The following is an 18,823-nucleotide window of genomic DNA, read 5'->3' on the forward strand; positions in this document are numbered from 1 at the left end:
CAACTTGTTCTGGTCACTTCTGGGGCAATCTGAGCATTAAAACAATGTTTTTTTTATCAAGGCAGTTACTAAAGATGATTGCAGAAATGTAAATATCACTCTTCTCACTACATGTTTATTTTAGCAAATATAGTTTTTTAACAAAAACAATGAAAAATTTATTTATGTGAACATGTATTAAGTTTATAATTGATCCTTAAAATAAATAAATACCTATATATCTTTTATAAATTTCTGTGTAATTATATTTCTGGAAAATATTGATAGACCTTATTTATATAAACACAAATTCTTTGAAGTCCATAGTATTTTTTAAAGTGGAAAAGGTCCTGCAATTAAAAAAGAAAATGAGAGCTGCTAGTATTAGTCATAGATAATAGTTGGTAAATGTTATTGCTATTATTATTATAATTGCAAGATATGAAGGAAGTTACCAATCATTTCTCGGAGTCAAGAGATAAGTTGTTCTTTCAGAGAAGAGGTTATTTTTCATCTTCTTAAAAGATGAGCAAGTAGAAAAAGATAGGAAGACTTTTCTTGAAGGAAGAGCAAAAAAGGATGCATGTTTGATATATTTGAAACAGTGTGGCGCTTACCTAATACTTTTAAGTATTATAGCTTTTTGCCCTTTGGGTGGGATTTTTTTTTAACTTGAATAAGGACTATAGGAAGTGAGGTAAGTATTCCTTATAATACCAACTTTAATAAGAAATTTACTTCTTTAAAAATAGGAGATCCTGATATAAAAGAAAAATATGAAGCCTGAATTTCCACTTAGAAATTTCCAGTGCACATTAGCTTCTTGAGTTGGGAAATAATCCAGTAAAGAAATGTGTTCTACTTTGTCTACTCAGCATTAATCACTCATTTAGCCCATTAAGGAGTACTTTGACACCAACTTCTTTGAATGTTTTGGGAATATAAATACGTAATATTTTAGCATGCATGTTCTTATAGTATAATAAATGTACAGTAATTTGTTATTTTAGCCATGAAATAATATGATTAATTTTGCATTTATAAGTATCTATCTACTAGCAATAAATACACTGGATTTGAAACATCATATCTAGAGGTGGTGTCTCCCAAGGTAAAACAATGAGAGTTCAGGTTGAGAAAGAAACAGCATGATAAAGAAGACAGAACATATCTAGGGATTTTTAAGGTAGTAGATATATTGAGTCCCTGACACCAACTGGATGGAAGGTTGTGAATGAAAGGGAGATGAGAATAATCAGATTTATAGTGGGAATAAGACAAATTGTGTAATTTACCAAAATAGGGAACTCAAAGTAGAGTGAGGAAAAAAGTCATTTATACAGATTCATTTGAAATACAAGTAAACAAAAAAGATTAAAGTTCTCTTTGAAATCTATTTTGAAATGTATATTTGGGAGTCATCATTCTAAAAATAGATGCTCAAATGATGTTTAAAATGTGGTTATATAGGTAAAACACAGAAAGCGATGAAAAATGACTAAGGTTTTAATGCTGGAAAAAGTACAGTATTTATGATATAGGCCAAGAATAGAAATCTACAAAGGAAATTGAAAAAGTAATCAAAGATTTTGGAGAAGAACTAGGACTGATCACAGAAATTAAAAAATTGGTGTTTGAGAAGTTAATTTACCAAATTCCAAAAAGAGGCACAGCAACCCCTTCAATTCAATTTCACGTTATAATTAGCAGTGTAGTTTATTGGAAAGTTTAGCTAAAGCCTGACTACAGTTATTTCAAATGTATAGTGTCTTGCCTTATTATGTTTCAAAATAATTGTAAAACTTTAATTGTTATAAGATTACAATAGAAATGAGAAGAGAAAATAGATGTGTGGGGGAACATAGCACCTAGAAATAGACCAAAGCAAATATGAAATCTTGCTCTTTGTCAATTCAAGGTACTATTATTAAGGATAGAAAAATATTTCTTAAACATGGCACAAATTTATAAGACACACAATGAAAGGTTAATATAATACTGAATTTTAAAAGTTATATACTTCATAAATTCCATGAACAAAGTATAAGATATAAGCATGGCAAATAATCAACAAATACTTTATAAGAGTCTGTATAAATGAATATTGAATATAAACAGCCCCAAACAGCAGTTAGATGGGAAGTAAATTCACAAATAAGGAAGAATAGCCATAAATACATTGAAATATGCTCAACTTTTATATGTTTTATATCCATCATGTGATAAATTTAAATTCTGAAAAATATCAAAAATTGAGAGGCTACAATTAAAACATATACATTTATTGAAACTTTAAATTGCCTCAAAAAATTGAAATGCATTTGGTAACATATAATAAATTTGAAATATATATATTCTTCAAAATAAATTTTACTCCTAAACACTAACTCTGAAAAAAAATACTGCATTTGTGCAAAAGGGAAATATTTTTTTCTCAGCTGTATTATTAATCATACTGAAACTTGGAAACAAGTAAAAAATTCTTCAAGAAAACAAAAAAGAAATTTTAACATATCATTTCAATGAATTATTGTAAAGTTGTATAAAATATAAAATAACCTCAGAAACATCAAGTTTAGGAAAAAAAGGAACTTGTAGAAAATGCATGCAGTATGAAAACATATATGCAAATGTTTACTACAAAACATTAATATATATTGTTTAAAAATACATCTGGAACAGAGTAGAGAGTTAGGAATGGCAATAAGAAATCAAAATAGTGGTTATGATTGGTGGGAAGAAAGATATTATTGGAAAGAACACAAGAAGCTTCAAATGTATTTATAACATCTTATGTCTTAGGCTGATAAGAGACTAGGTGCTTAATACATACACGCGTCCACATATATGAGCATGTACTTTTTTGTAACTCTGAAAAAAAACAACAAAATCAGAAACTAAAACAAAAATTAAGTGGGAACTCTAGAATCAGCCTGCTTGTGATGGATCTTCATACTATATTTAGTAGTTTTACAAGCTTGAGAAGCATACATAATCACTCTAAGCATTGGACTCCTTACTTTAAACATGGAAAAAAACAATAGAAAATATTTAATTGGCTTGCGGTGGGTATTCATAGAGTCACTATGTGTCAGCTACTAAGATCAGTATCTAGCTTATGGTAAAGTAAACTCTTTTTAATGAATAAAGAAAGTCAATGCAAAGTGAGATGTTTGATGATGAGTGTGGTTTATTCACTTGGGAAAAAGAGAGCTCAGACTCTAAGTAAAGCAGTACTAAATATATTTAAAAATTACCTTCCCAGGCCAAATATATATTCAGTGATTAAGATGAGCACCAAATGTGAAATAAAATAGTCTATTGTCAATAAACTAGTATCTTTTTAACAGCATGTTTAGCCCTTGATTGAGATTCAGGGATCTTTGGTGCCATAATCTGCAGAGAAAAAAAATACATTTTGTGTCATAGGAAAATTTTCAGAACCTAAATCAGTGATCCAAAAAACCCTTATAAACTCAAATTATTTTCATCTAAGTATTTGCTTAGGTGTATCACACTCTACATTATTTTTATTACAGCATCTATTCTATTACAACACAATTATGATGGATGCTATACTATCATAATACCAGCATTGAGATCTCCAGTTCTTCATGCAATACTATTTAAGAAAAACCACTCAAGAGGAAAGAAACAAAATCTGCAAAGTTTATTTAAAGAAATTTGATTAGTTTGTTAGGGTTGGAATATAATGTACAGGTCAGGCATTGGAAGGAGTCTGGAATGTAGATTGGGGTCTGCTTATGATGTGCCATGCACTAGTTACCATCAGTTCCCCTTCCAGATCTCTTTGAGTCCCTTCTACCTTGGAAAGACGGTGCTAAACCAATTGGTCTATGATTCACTTACTCAGGAACAGCCTGGGGTAAAGGAACGAAAGCAGGTGACCTAATCTACTTTTCACGTTAACTAGTCCTCCAGGTAAATAAGCTAAAGATATTTCCTGGGATGAAGAGAGCTTATCTATTGAATGGCCTCAGATAAAATGTCATTCATGGTAAATTAAACCATAATCTATAGCGCATATCTTACTGATGGATATCACATAAGTTACTCACCTTTCTGGGGTATAACATTAGATTTTTTTGTCATTTAAATATTTTTCTATGTGAGGTAGCACCAGAAACTTCACTTAAATACCTATTATTCAAGACCAGAGGTGCATGCCTTATAGGTATCAAGGGGAACAGCTTACAATATCCCAGACTTCTCTCTGCTTGGTTGAGGTCTCTTGATGTTCCATATCATTAACATTACTACTAAAGCCTTAAACTGGGTAAGATCTCTCATTAGTGTGCATCTAATTGACAATGGATCATGTGTGTTATTCAGTGATTCTCAGCACCTACCCCACATGTCCAGCACCCTTGCCTACAGGTAGGACAAACATTAAGGTATACTTTCTGCTACAGAGTTCCATGTGATTAGGCTGCGATGAAGGTTTTTGATTGAAATTGCATCCTCGCTTGACTTCTGTTTCTCTGCTTTGCTTCCTCCATTCTCCTATAAATTTCTTTTGATACTACTTTCTCACCAAGCCACTTGCACATAAATGTTTGTCTCAGCATCTGTTTCTCAAAAACTGACTGTATATAGTGAGATACTTGGACTTTAATATGACTTTAATACATACAAACATTGAAACCACTGAAGGATGTGGAATAGAAAAATAATGACTGAGAAAAAGGAGCAGAACTGAGCTGCGATACTCATCAAAGAAAAAGTGTCTGCTTTCCATCTTATTACTCACTTGTTTTCTGTTTTTTTCAGTTCTTCACTTTACTCATTGTAATTTTTTCTGAAGTTCAATGATATAAATACTGAATTTGAAGGACAATTCAGTTATCATAAGAAGCAGCACTTTAAATCTGCTGGAGCCGAACAAAGTACGTAATACTCAGTAAACATTTTTCTAGGTAGCATTGTGCAAATACCAATATATAAATGAAATTTTAAATCATTTAAGAAATCAATTGAAAAAGCAATTTTGCTTATGAAAGTGTGAAGAGTATAGAACCAATAGTGCAACGAGGATTGTTAGGACATTGGTTCATTGCTCTGAACACTTGAGAGACATTTTAGGCTTAATCCATTCAGAATAACTTCCCAATTCAAATTGACTCAATATCACTTCATTATTTCTGATTAAGTGACAACACTGAATCAGACATAAAGAAGGCAAAAAGAGGAATAGGCATGAACAAAAAAAGTTTAAGAATTAATTTTGAATTAAGAAATATTAAAATCTGATGTTTACTTATAATAAGTAAAATTAGACTATAAAATTTATTTCAATCCAAGTTGTAAAAACTGATTAACTCTATCCTATAAAGTAGATCAATAATAGCACTTTAAGTCTTGGATAATAAATCCTTCACTAGAGTCTTCTGGGAAAAATTACTTTTTATGTAATAACAGTTGTTTAATGTCATATTTTAATGCAACTAACTCTTGTATTTCTCTGTTTAGAACTGAAAAAAGATATTAAGCTAAATTTCTTTAAAGATTGTGAATTTTAAAGCATGAGAAAACATGTGCCCATTTTAAATAATAAAGAGGGAATTAAGTGAAACACTTTGAATAAAATAAGGCTTTCTTATATAAGCAAAATCAATGTGGCTTATTGTTTAAGGGCCTGGAAGCTAAATTCATTCTGCTCAGGTTTAAATCTCAGCTCTGATATTTATTAGAAGTATGATTTTGGGCAAGACACTTAAATATTCTGTCATTTTCCCATTCTCTAAATTTAAGATAATAATAGTAATAATGTGTGTTGTATTCTCAACAACAGAGTGTTATTCAGAATAATATATATAAAGCACTTAGAATATTGTGAGGATTATATGTAAAGCACTTAAAATTCGGCTGTTATACCATATAAATACTATATTCTGTTATTATTATTAATGTTTATGCCTTAATAATAACTGAGGAATAAAACAAGTGCAAAATAGCACTTGTAAACTGTTATGTTAAAAAAATGTTTAAATAACACATAGGTAAAATAGGCAAATAGTTAATTTAAGAAACTAAAAGTGTCAGACCTTTAATGTTGGCTTCCCATTAAGCAAATAAATGCACTTGTAAATATCTGAATTTTCTTCCTTGGGTCTGTTTTATTTTTTACCACTGGCATTTCTAAATGATTATGTAGAAATATTGCTTCAAATTTTTCATGGGATAATATGTCCACCTAAGCAAATAAATTCATTAATATGTATGAGAAATACAGAAATTAAAGCATTTAATGTCTATTAATACATTAACTAAACTACTAATAATTGAACTTCTATTATGCATTAGAATACTCAGAGGTATTAGAAAAATGAATATAACACACTCTATGCTATAAGGCAAGCTCACAGTCTATTACAGCAAAGAGACACTTCATAGTTTCTATACATTCTGTGAAGGTTATGACAGTGATTACTGCAAATTGCAGGGAAACAGAGAGATGAGACCCACTACCTGGCCTGTGGAACCAAGTATGGCTTTCCAGACTGAAAACTATTACACTGAATTTGAATTAAGGTCTTCATATTAAGTGTTCTTTTTCTACTATAAAATAAGATGATTCAATATTTAAAAGCCTCATAATCTACACCCATCATGCATGTTGTAGGTGTCCTTATTTAGGAGTAGCAAGATAAGTATAGTTCGAACATAAAATATGACAGCAAATTGGCCTTGATTTAACACTAGGATTCATTCTACTCTATTTACTAAAATTAAAAGTTAAGTATTCTGCCCGTATTATGAGGCAAAAAGTTGTGAAAGGTACCTAACTTCTCTGAGTTTTCACATATCTGGGATAAGAGAAGTTACATAAACTTAACTCCTAAGACTGTAGCACAGTCTACAGTGCCTGAAACATAGTCGACATTCAATACATGATGGCTAGTATCTTTATTGTCATCTTTTTATTATTATTAAGAGTGCATTAAATATGTTAGTAGCAATGGCCATGAGAAAACATAACTTCCTCTTTTTTATTATTATATTCTCTTTTAGAATTAAAGTCGATCCAGCACAGATAAATGCCCATAGAAATGACCAATAAATACGAATTGTTTGTGTGTGGTCAGAAATTTTTAAAATGTGATTCTTAGCATTAGTATTTGAATGTGCAAATAAATTCTCCAGAGACTATTAAGAATACTACATAAAATGTTCTCAAATAAATAAATGCACATAAATACAATCTTTAGAATAAGGTTAAGAAACCTTACACTAAAGCATAAGGTTTATATTAGGTATACAAAGTACATTAAGATATAACTTTAGTATAACATTAAGAAACACATACTACATACAGACATGTATGTTTGTGTGTGTGTATGTATATATACACATATATAATATATATAATTGATTTTATATACATATGTACATATGAAATCAACTCCTATGATCCAAAGGTGAAACATTACATATTATGTCAAAATTGTTAATTTGCTGAACTCCATATGCTTTACTTCAACACTTAAAACTAGCTTTATCTTTGTGTGGGTTATAACACAGTTTTATGGTTACAGTATAGTAGATATTTTAGGTTAAAAAAAGTTAGTAGTTGATAAAGGAGGAACAGGTTTTACTATTAAATCTCTTTTCTAAAATGTATATTCTGATTAAGAGAAAATCTATTTTTAAGAGGATACTTAGCTGTGGGAAACATGCAACCACCTTTGTACTTTATGAATGGCATGCTTTCTGGTAAATCTACAAAAAACTGTAGAACATAAATACCTCTCTCATGAGGATGTTTGGAACTGAATTTTTTACAGTTAATAAGTCATGTGGAGCATATCATTGGAAAGCTATGATTTTATAATCTAGCATCATAACATAATTAAAATACTACTGTTATTTTAAAGATATTAAACAAGGATAATATTCATAATTTTAAAAAATGACAACATGTCTTTCAATGTTGATGCCTTTGAACAATGTTAACATAGGGCTATCTTATCTCCGCTAGTGTGGAGAGGGGATATTTCAGAGCAATTGAAAAGTCAACCTGACTCAGACTCACTGGAGTGTGAATTGGTATAGCTAATTATCACTAAGATAACCAAAGATCAGCAATGAAGTCTAATTCTTGAACTTAGAATTTTACTTTCTTGATGTCAGTCTCTGTGATGCTCTTCATCAATCTTTTTTCTCTAATAAACTTTCACAGTAGTTCTCATTTTCTAGTTAAGAGTAAATTGTCTTAGATTCTGACTGATTTAATTAAGCGATAACTGTCTGCCTTATCATCCTGATATTTCCATGATGGAGAGAGGTGTTCAGGGCCATGCTGCAAACTATCTCAGTTAATATTTTAATATCATGATAGTACACCATTTTTGTACACCAAATAAGACAATTTGAGCTAATTCATTATACTTAGGTGCTAATAACTCTAAAAATAAAAAATAACTCTCGTTTTTATTTATCAAAAGTACATTTTATCAGCAATCAAAGTTTTATTTATTGGAAAGAAAAACTATGTAATATAAGGTGTGAGGAAAAGTCTAAAATAGATTTTTTAATCTATATTTCTACCCACCAGATTTATGAGGATTTCTAGGTAAGAAAAATGTAAACGACAAAAACAAAAACCTAAAACATTAATTTACCCTATCTCTCTCTCTCTCTCACACACACACACACACACACACACACACACACACCAAATAAAGAAAACTATTCAAGCATACTAGCAACCAAAATGCAAATTATATAAAGCACAAGCCAGGCACAGTGACTCATGCCTGTAATCCCAGCACTTTCAGAGGCAGAGACAGGCAGATTGCTTGAGCCCAGGAGTTCAACATTAGCCTGTGCCACCTGATGAAACCCTATCTCTACAAAAATATACAAAAATTAGCTGGATGTGGTGGTATGCACCTGTAGTTCCAGTTAATTTGGAGGCTGAGGTAGGAGGATAACTTGAGCCCAGGCAGTTGAGGCTGCAGTGAGCCATGATTGTTCCACTGTACTCCAGCCTGGGTTACATGGCGAGACTCTGTCTCAAAAAATAATAAATATTAAATACATAAATATGGTACAATATTTTTCTATAAAAGTGGATTAAAAATACACAAAATATAAATAGACATTCATTCATTTATTTTCTCAATATGTATATAGCACATGCTATGTAACATCACTTTGAAATTCTTGAGCTACCTATATAACAAAATACATGCATTCATAGAGTATGTCTTCTAGTGAGAGAATACAGAAAACAAGCACCTAAGTAAATGAGGAATAAGATAAATTCAAGAATAAATAAATTCAATGAAGAAAACTAAACAGAGTGATACGCTTGAGAATGACTACACCGAAGGAGGTATTTTGATTAAGTACTTGGTGAAAGCTTCCCTTGCGAAAGCTTTTAGCTGAGGTTAATGACAAAAAGCCAGCTTTGCAAAATACTGAAGAAAGTAGGATTTTTGTTTGTTTCTTTTAGTTGTTTTTGTTTGTCTGTTTTGACTGCATATTTTTATTTGTTTCCTAAGCACAGAAATTAAACAGAACTACAACATAGAATCTAAGCAAGGGTCAGTTTAAGCATCCCCAGAAATGAGGCCAGTGTGAAACCAGCATGAAAGAGGATCACAGAAAAGTAGGAATTATGTAGGTCTTATTAGCTTTTACTTAAATGTGATGGAGAGTTTTGAAAATGAAAGGGATGTGATCTAACTATATTTAAGCGTAGAAGTAAGGAGACCAGTAATACTGACTTAGGTAGATTGGGAACAAGGAAGATAGAGAGAAGTAAACAGATTTGGGTGAAGGCAGAGCCAACAGATGCTACTGAAATCCAATGTAAGGGGAGAGAAAAAGAGCACAAGGAATCCTAGAGACATTAAGTTTTAGCCTAAGCCAGTGTTGTGCTGTAAAATACTGAGCATCACATGCTGAGATCCAGAAGACTCAGAAAGAACATATTTAATAGGAACCCTTGATTCATTTTCTATGAGTTGCCTAACACTGGATTGCCAGTAATAAGTCAAAAGGAGAGGAATAGCAAATAAAAGTGACTGCCAGATATTGGTCAATGGATAAGAGGTAGCTGAGAGTTGTGTAGGCTCATATAAAACAAGGTGAGAAAGAGTTTCAAAAAAAAACCTGTGGTCTATTATGTCAAATGCTGCAGAGAAGTCAAAGAAGGTAAGAATAGAAAGGTCATCTTTGTATTTAGCAACCTGAACACCTTTATTGACTTCAATAAGAAATCTCTGTTGCATTGTAGAACAGGCCAACATTTGATAAGAATCTTTCAGAAATATGAGATGTAGTCAATATTTTATTATTCTACCTTTATGACAGAGCAAAATAAAGAAAAAGAAAGAAGGAGAAAGCAGATAAATGAGTCAACAGACAAAAGTTTAAGGTGAAGAAATTATTTTTAAGATGAAGATGCTACAGGATATCTGTATTCAGAAAGAATTATTCTAAAAATAGTCTGAAACTAGGGATAGAAAAAGAGATAAAAGGAGTTGGACAATTATGATGGCAAGATAAATTTGTGTAATTTTTTGCCAAATGCAGTTTAAGTTTTTGAAATGTTTATTCACTTTGAATAGTTAATCTCATTTCTGGGAATATATTTTGAAAGTTTAAGTAATAAAATGTTATTCACTACATGATTTTAAATACCAAAATGTGGTTAACATGGAAATGTTCTACAAAGTAGTTCATCTTTACTAGAGCATATTATACAATTATTTAAAAAATTTATTAAGAAATAATATTCAAGAAAAAATAAACATGAAATAATGTTATGTCATAAAGGTTTAAATTAACATTGAAAATCTTCTAATTACATACATGCATGTGTACGTTTGAATATATTTGTATTTATAGATACATGTGGTATGAGTATGTCTTATGCATATGTGAATTTTTAAATATGCCTTCAGTTTATATTTCTGGTTGCTAAAGTAATTTTTACTTTTTCTAATGTATCCATATATTCCAAAATGTTTTTCCAGAAATAAGTGTGCAAATTTTTATAATTTAAAATGATGCATTAAAAGATACATAATATATTATTTTGAGAGAACAGTTAAAGTCAGAAACATGTGCAGTAATTGGAAAGTATTTAAATATAGAAGTTTGGAAATATTTGTGAAGAATAGTCTATGGACAATGGAATCCTCAACAGCCCTAAACATGGAAACCATCTTTTTCTCCACTTAAAGCTATATCTTACATAAATAACTTCAAAGTTGATCTAAAACAGACTTTTCCTACAGAGAATACATATATGTGTGTGTGTGCCTGTACAGATCTAGTTGTATGTGCATATATGTGTATATGTGTATAGATGTATGTGTGGGTGTAAGAGAGAGAGAGAGAGAGAGAGAGAATATTTTGCAAGAGTAGGAGTGGGAAAAATTGCATCTTCAGCAGTTGCAGTATCTATATAGTTTCAGCAATCAAAAATTACTACAGAGTAAATTTTAATAAAAATATTCATTTTTAAAATGGTAGTCAAGTAAGAAATTATGTAATTTAGAAATATAACTTAAAAATTAGAACCAGCCTTGAAAGATTATTAAAGAAAGTCTTAAATACACAGAAGTTTCTAATTAAATTTGTATTAATACAAGTAGACTATAAACAGAGAAGAGGAAAAGTAAGTTAGAAACTAACATAGATATGTGATTTTAAAACTGAGATCCTTCTTAAATCCATAATCCTAGTCCAATGATGAGAAAAATATCCTACAAATCATCACAGAGGGTCATTCTACAAAATACTTCAACAGTTCATCAAAAATAAGAAAATTGGAGAAACTGTTCTAACGCTTGTTTGGCTAAATTTAGTCTAAATGTGGTGTGGTATCATGGATGTGATTCTGGAACAGAAAAAAAGACTGGTTAAAAGAAAAAAAAACTGAGTAAGTTATGGAATTTAGTTAATAATAGCATACCAATATTTGTTCATTAAATATAGCAAATGTAGACCAGCAATGTAAGATGTTAGAAATGGGATAAACTAGTTATGGAAATTTTGTAATATCTTCACATTCTTTTCTGTAAATATAAAGCTGTTCTCAAAAGGAAGTTAAGGAATACAAACAAAATTAAAAAAAAAAACAAAACTGGAATATGGGCAAGATGGCCAACTAGGTGCAGCCAGGAAATGCTGCTCCCATAGGGAGAGACCAGGATTTCAACTACATCAACATAATTTGAGCAGATCTCCAGAGAGGAAACACCAAATGCATATGGAGAAAAGACTCAAATCCTGAGGCTGAAGAGGGAGGAAGCTGGGAAGACTGCTTGGGGTGGCTGAATGCTGTAGTCTGCTGAAATCCTAGCTGCAGGGGAACCCACACCCTTACAGATGTGTGAGCTTCCAGGGGGATCTCCCTAGAGAGTAGATAAAGATGGAACTGCAGTGAGCACAGAGCCAGGAACTTTTCAGGGGTTGGGCAGGGTGGTGTCAGCTGTGTCAGCTCCCACAGAGCCTGGTAATAAGTGTCCAACCCTCAGCGCTGTCCATCTCCCTCTGGAGGCTCTGGTCCCAGCTAAACACTGGGAGATAGCAGGGTCTACTCCCCCACAGGACTGCGGCACATTTGTCTGGCAGGACCCCTTGCCCCTCAGCCCTTCCCTGAGACTTTGCCAGGCCACCCCATAGTAGCATGTACACAGTGCAATCTCCACTGCCCAGCCTGGATACTTTGCTCCATCTGAGTGCATTCCTACAACCTGAGATCCTTTTAGATCCCAAAGAACACAATCCTAACATCTGGACGATGAACCACTAGCAGATCCTGGCAACCCAGGACTGCATCCAGAGGCTCAGAAGTGTTAAGTGAAGATCTGTGCTTATCACTCCGATGGGGGTGTAGTCCACACTCTCAGAAAACTGAGAGTTTTGTGGGCTGGTGTGGGATGCATCTCTCAAAAGGGCTGATCTGGTGAGGGCATGGCCTGTTTTCTTACCAGATCTTTCCCCAAAAGAGGTGAGGCTGAAAAGGCCTAACAACAACAGCAAAATAATCAAAAATCATGGGCACAATACCAGTGATTGGAGGCAGCTCCCCTAAGGCCCATGAGCTGACCTGGTGAGGGAGTCACTCTGTTCCCTTCACACACACAACATAACTGCAAACTCAAGGATATACAAATGAACTGCATGGCTGAGTGAGAGCCTACCTACTGCTTACTGCTCTCAAATGCTATCTACTGGATTGCAGCCCAAACCACACCACCAAAAATCATGTTACTAATTTTCCCTGCTGTGAAACCAAGGGCAAGAATGCAACAACAAACAAAAACCTGTACAGAGGATTAGCCCTCTGAGCACTTCCAGAAACAAAGCCAACTCACTATACTCAATTTCAACTGCAGCTAAAGAAGTACAATCCTCCCAGATGAGAGAGAATCCATGCAAGAATTCTGTCAATTCAAAAAACCAGTGTTCCCTTATCTCCAAATGAGCCCTCTAACTCCCCAGTAATGGTTCTTACTATTCTGAATTTCCTGACATGACACAGAATTCAGAATCTGGATGCCAAGGAAGTTCGAGATTGAGGAGAAAGATGAAACTCAATCCAAGGTGTAACTGGGGTGGGGAAGTCCGGAAGAACCTCCCAATTCCCCCATCGGAAGAGGTTCTTGGTCTCTCTTACACAGAAGAGAAAGAGGAGAAAGAGGCCCCAGAGGCTTGGTGAGTTTGCTGTTGGAATAAATATTGGGACCCAAAGAGTACTATGGAGAGCAATTTATTAGAGAGAGAGAGAAAAAGAAAGAGAAATAGCTCCCCCGTTGCGGTGGGAAGGGATCCAGAGAAGGAATCCGTAAAGGGAGAGAGCAGCGGGAATTTAACCCTTGAGTTTTTCCCTCGCCATTCATGTTGTCATCCAATGAGAGGAGTTCTTTCAAACACCCTTGATACCAGATTGGCTACTTGGTCCACAGCAGAGCTCCTCCCCTCCCAAAGCTTGCCATGGGCTTTTTGGACAAAGGAGCCCACCTGGATTTTTCCAACTACCGGAAAGAACTTTACTTCCCAGATGGAGGGGTACTTTACGTTCAGGATGAAGGGGTGGAGCCAGGAAACTCTTGCTGTTGAAACCTGACTCTTGCTGACCGGGAAGAGTCCCTCAAAGGAGTCCAAACAATTGGGTAAAATGATTCGAGAGCTGACAGATGTAATAACCATGTTAAGAAAGACCCAAACTGACCTTGTTCAGTCAAAAAATTCACTATAAGATTTGAAAATACATTCAGAATATTAACAGCAGAATAGACAAACCTGAAGAAATCACAAAGGTCAAATATGGGCTCTTTTAATCAACATAGGCAGACAAAAATAAAGAAAAATAAGAAAAATAAATAAAAAATGAACAACCCCCCAATAAATATGAAATTACGTAAAGAGAGCAAATCTATGACTCATTTGCATTCCTGTGAGAGAATGAGACAGAACAAGCAACTTGAAAAATATATTTAAGGTTATAGTCCATGAATATTTTTCTAATCTCACTAGACGTGGATATACCAGTCTAAGAAATACATAGAACTCCAGCCAGATATTATACAAGATGACCTTCCTAGGGCAAATAGTTATCAGATTCTCCAAGGTCAATGCAAAAGAAAAAAAATCTTAAAGGCAGCTAGAGGAAAAGAGCAGGTCAGAAGGAACCCCATCAGGCTAACAACAGCAGGCCCCTCAGCAGAAACCTTACAAATCAGATGAGATTGGGGGCTTTTTTTCAGTGTCCTTAAAGGAAGGAAATTCTAACCCAAAATTTTACATCCTGCCAAATTAAGCCTCAGTACTTTCAAGGAAATAAAATTATCCTGATATAAGCAACTGCTGAAAGAAAAATGTATTTCAACTAGACCAGCATTACAAGAGGAACTTAAGGGAGTGCTAAACATGATTGAAAAGAATGCTACCCACCAAAGCAAATGGACACTTAAGCACATAACCCAATCGCACTATTAAGCAACTAAACAATCAAGTCACCAGTTGACAATGTAATGACCCACATATGTCAGTATTATTCTTGAATGTAAATGGGCTGAACTCCCCACTTAAAAGGCAGAGTGGCAGATTGAATAAAAAGACAAGACTCAACTATCTGTTGTATTCAAGAGACCCATTCTTGTGTAAGGACACCCACAGGCTCTAAGTAAAAAGGATAAAGAAACAAACATCTACCATGCAAATGGAAACATAAAAGACCAGGAGTCTCTATTCTTTTATAATATAAAATAGGCTTTAAACCAATAAAAATTAAGAAAAATGAAGAGCATTACGTGATAATAAAGAGTACTATGAAACAAGAAGCCTTAACTATTCTCACAATATATACACTCAATATTGGAGCACACATATTTATGAAACAAGTTATTTTTTGGCCTATGAAAACACTTAGAAAACCAATAAAAACAGTGGAAAATTTCAGTGCCCCATTGACAGTATTAGAATGATCACTGAAGAAAAAAATTAGCAAAGAAATCCTGGACTTAAACTCAACACTTGTCCAATAGGACCTAACAGACATCTACCAAACACCACTCAACAACCACAGAATATACATTCTTCACATCTGCACATGAAACATATTCTAAGATGGACCACATGTTTGGTCATAAACTAAGCCTCAGTAAATTCAAAAACTTTAAATGATGCCAAACACACTATCAAACCACAATGCAATAAACATAGAAATCAGTACCAACAAGATTTCAAACCTACACAAATAAATGGAAATAAATGGCTTACTTCTAAGTAACTCCTGGATGAACATTGAAAATAAGGCAGAAATAAAACAATTATTTAAAATTAGTGAAAATGGAGACACAAATTACCAAAATTTCTAGAATGCATCAAAAACTGTTAACATGAAAGTTTATAACTCTAAACACCTTCATCAATAATTTAGAAAGATCTCAAATTGACAATTTAACTTTGCAGCTAAAGAAAATAGGAAAAATGAACAACAAATCCCAAGCTTACAGAAGGAAAGAAATGCTAAATTTGGAAAGAGCTTAATGAAATTGGGATGCAAACATTCCTATAAAAGATCAGTAAAAATCAAGAGTTTATTTTTAGGAAAAGTAAATAAGATGAAAACACCCCTACCTAGATTAACAAAGAAAAAGAAAATCCGAATAAACACAATCATAACTGATAAAGACAATATTATATCTGATCCCACAGAAAGACAAAATATCCTGAGAGACTATCGTGAACAACTCTAAGCACACTAATTAGAAAAGTTAGAGGAAACAGATAAGTTTCTGGAAATGCACAATCTACAAAGATTGAATCAGGAAGAGAGTGAAGCCCTGGGTAGACCAATATCAGCTTTTGAAATTTAATCAGTAATGAAGAACCTACCAACCAGAAAAAGTCCTGGATCAGACAGATTCACAGCTGAATTCTACCAGATGTACAAATAAGAATTCATGTCAGTCTTACTGAAACTATCACAAAAAAACCAAAAAACAAAAAACAAGGATGAGGGCTTCCTCCCTAACTCATTCTATGAAGCCACCATCTGCCTGATACCAAAGTCCAGCAGACACACAATGAAAAAGTAAACTTCAAGCCAATATTTCTCATAAACATAGATACAAAAATCAACAAAATACTAGCAAATCAAATCCAGCAGCACATCAAAAAGTTAATCCAATACAATCAAGAAGGTTTTATTCCTGGGACACTAGGTTGGTTCAACATATGCAAATCAATAAATGTGATTCAACACATAAACTGAATCAAAAGCAAAAATTATATGATAATCTCAATAGACTCAGTAAAGGTTTTGATAAAATATAAAAAGAAACCCTTAACAGACTAGAAATTGAAGGAACATACCTCAAAATAATGAGAATCATCTATGACAAACTCATAGCCAGCATTACACTGAATGGGCAAAAGCACAAACCATTTCCCTTGATAACTGAAAAAAGACAAGGATGCCCACTCTCACCACTCCTATTCAAAATAGTAGTGGCAATCAGTTAGAAGAAAGATATAAAAGGTATCCACATAGAAAAATAAGTCAGATTATCTCTTTTCACTGACAACCTGATTCTATGCCTAGAAAATCCTAGAATCTGCCAAAAGGCTCCTAGGAATGATAAACAACTTTTGTAAAGTTTCAGGATGCAAAATCAATGTACAAATATCAGTAGCATTTCTATATACCAACAATGTCCAGGCTGAGAGTGAAATCAAGGATGCAATCTCATTTACAATAGCCACAAAGAAAAGGAAATACCTAGGAATACAGCCAACTAAGGCGGTTAAAGATCTCTACAAAAAGTACAAAATACTGCTAAAAAAATCAGAGATGAAACAAATAAATGGAAAAACATTCCATGCTCATAAGTAAGAGAAATCAACATCATTAAAATGGCATACTGCTCAAAGTAATCTACAGATTCAATTTTATTCCTATCAAACTACCAATGTCATTCTTCACAGAATTAGGTAAAACTCTTCTAAAATTTATTTAAAACTCCACACACACACACACACACACACACACACACACACACACACACACACGGGCTGGGTTCAGTGACGCACTGTAATCCCAGCACTTTGGGAGGCCAAGGCAGGTGGATCACGAAGTCAAGAGATTGAGGCCAACATGGTGAAAACTCGTCTCTATTAAAAATACAAAAATTAGCTGGGCATAGTGGCTTGCACCTGTAGTCCCAGCTACTTGGGAATCTGAGGCAGGAGAATTGCTTGAACCTGGGAGGCAGTGGTTGCAGTGAGCCAAGATCGCGCCACTGTACTCCAGCCTGGAGACAGAGCAAGACTCCATCTCAACAACAACAAAAAATAGTCAAAGCAATCTTAAGCAAAAAGAACAAAGCCAGAGTTGTCACACTACTTAACTGCAAATTTTGCTACAGAGTCACAGAAACTAAAACAACTTGGCACTGTTATGAAAACAGACATATAGACCAATAAAACAGGACAGAAAACTCAGAAATGAAGCTGCCTATCTACAAATATTTGATTTTCAACAAGACCTACAAAAACAAACAATGGGGACAGAACTCCTTATTCAATAAATGGTGGTGAGAAAATGGGCTAGTCCTATTTGGAAGATTGGAATTGGGCCCTGACTTATCACCACACACAAAAATTAACTCAAAATTGATTGAATATGTAATTATAAGATCTTAAACTACAAAAGTCCTGTAAGAAAACCTAGGAAACATTCTCTTCAGCATTGGCATTGGCAAATTTTTGGCTCAGTCCCCACAAGCAATTGCAACAAAACCAAAAATAGACAAGTTGGACCTAAGTAAACTAAAGAGTTTCTTCACAGCAAAATAAACTATCAACAGAGCAAACAGACAACTTACAGAATGGGAAAATATATTAACGAACTGGTAAAAGACAAATACCTCTCAAAAGAAGACATCTACGTGGTTAATATGCATGTGAAAAATGCTCAGCATCATGAATCATCACAGAAATGTAAATCAAAACCACAATGAGATACCACCCTACGTCAGTCAGAATGGCTATTGCTAATAAGCCAGGCCAGGCACAGTGGCTCATGCCTATAATCCCAGCACTTTGGGAGGCCGAGATGGGTGGATCACCTGAGGTCAGGAATTCAGGACCAGCCTGACCAACATGGCAAAACCCCATCTCTACTAAAAATAGAAAACTTAGCTGGGCGTGGTGGTGCGCAGCTATAATTTCGGCTCTCAGGAGGCTGAGACAGGAGAATTGCTTGAACCCTGAAGGCAGAGGTTGCAGTGAGCTGAAATTGCACCACTGCATTCCAGCCTTGGCAACACAGTGAGACTCTGTCTCAAAAAAAAAA

This window comes from Cebus imitator, unplaced genomic scaffold (genome assembly GCF_001604975.1).
Source record: "Cebus imitator isolate Cc_AM_T3 unplaced genomic scaffold, Cebus_imitator-1.0 Scaffold29, whole genome shotgun sequence".
In the NCBI taxonomy this organism is placed as follows: Eukaryota; Metazoa; Chordata; class Mammalia; order Primates; family Cebidae; genus Cebus; species Cebus imitator.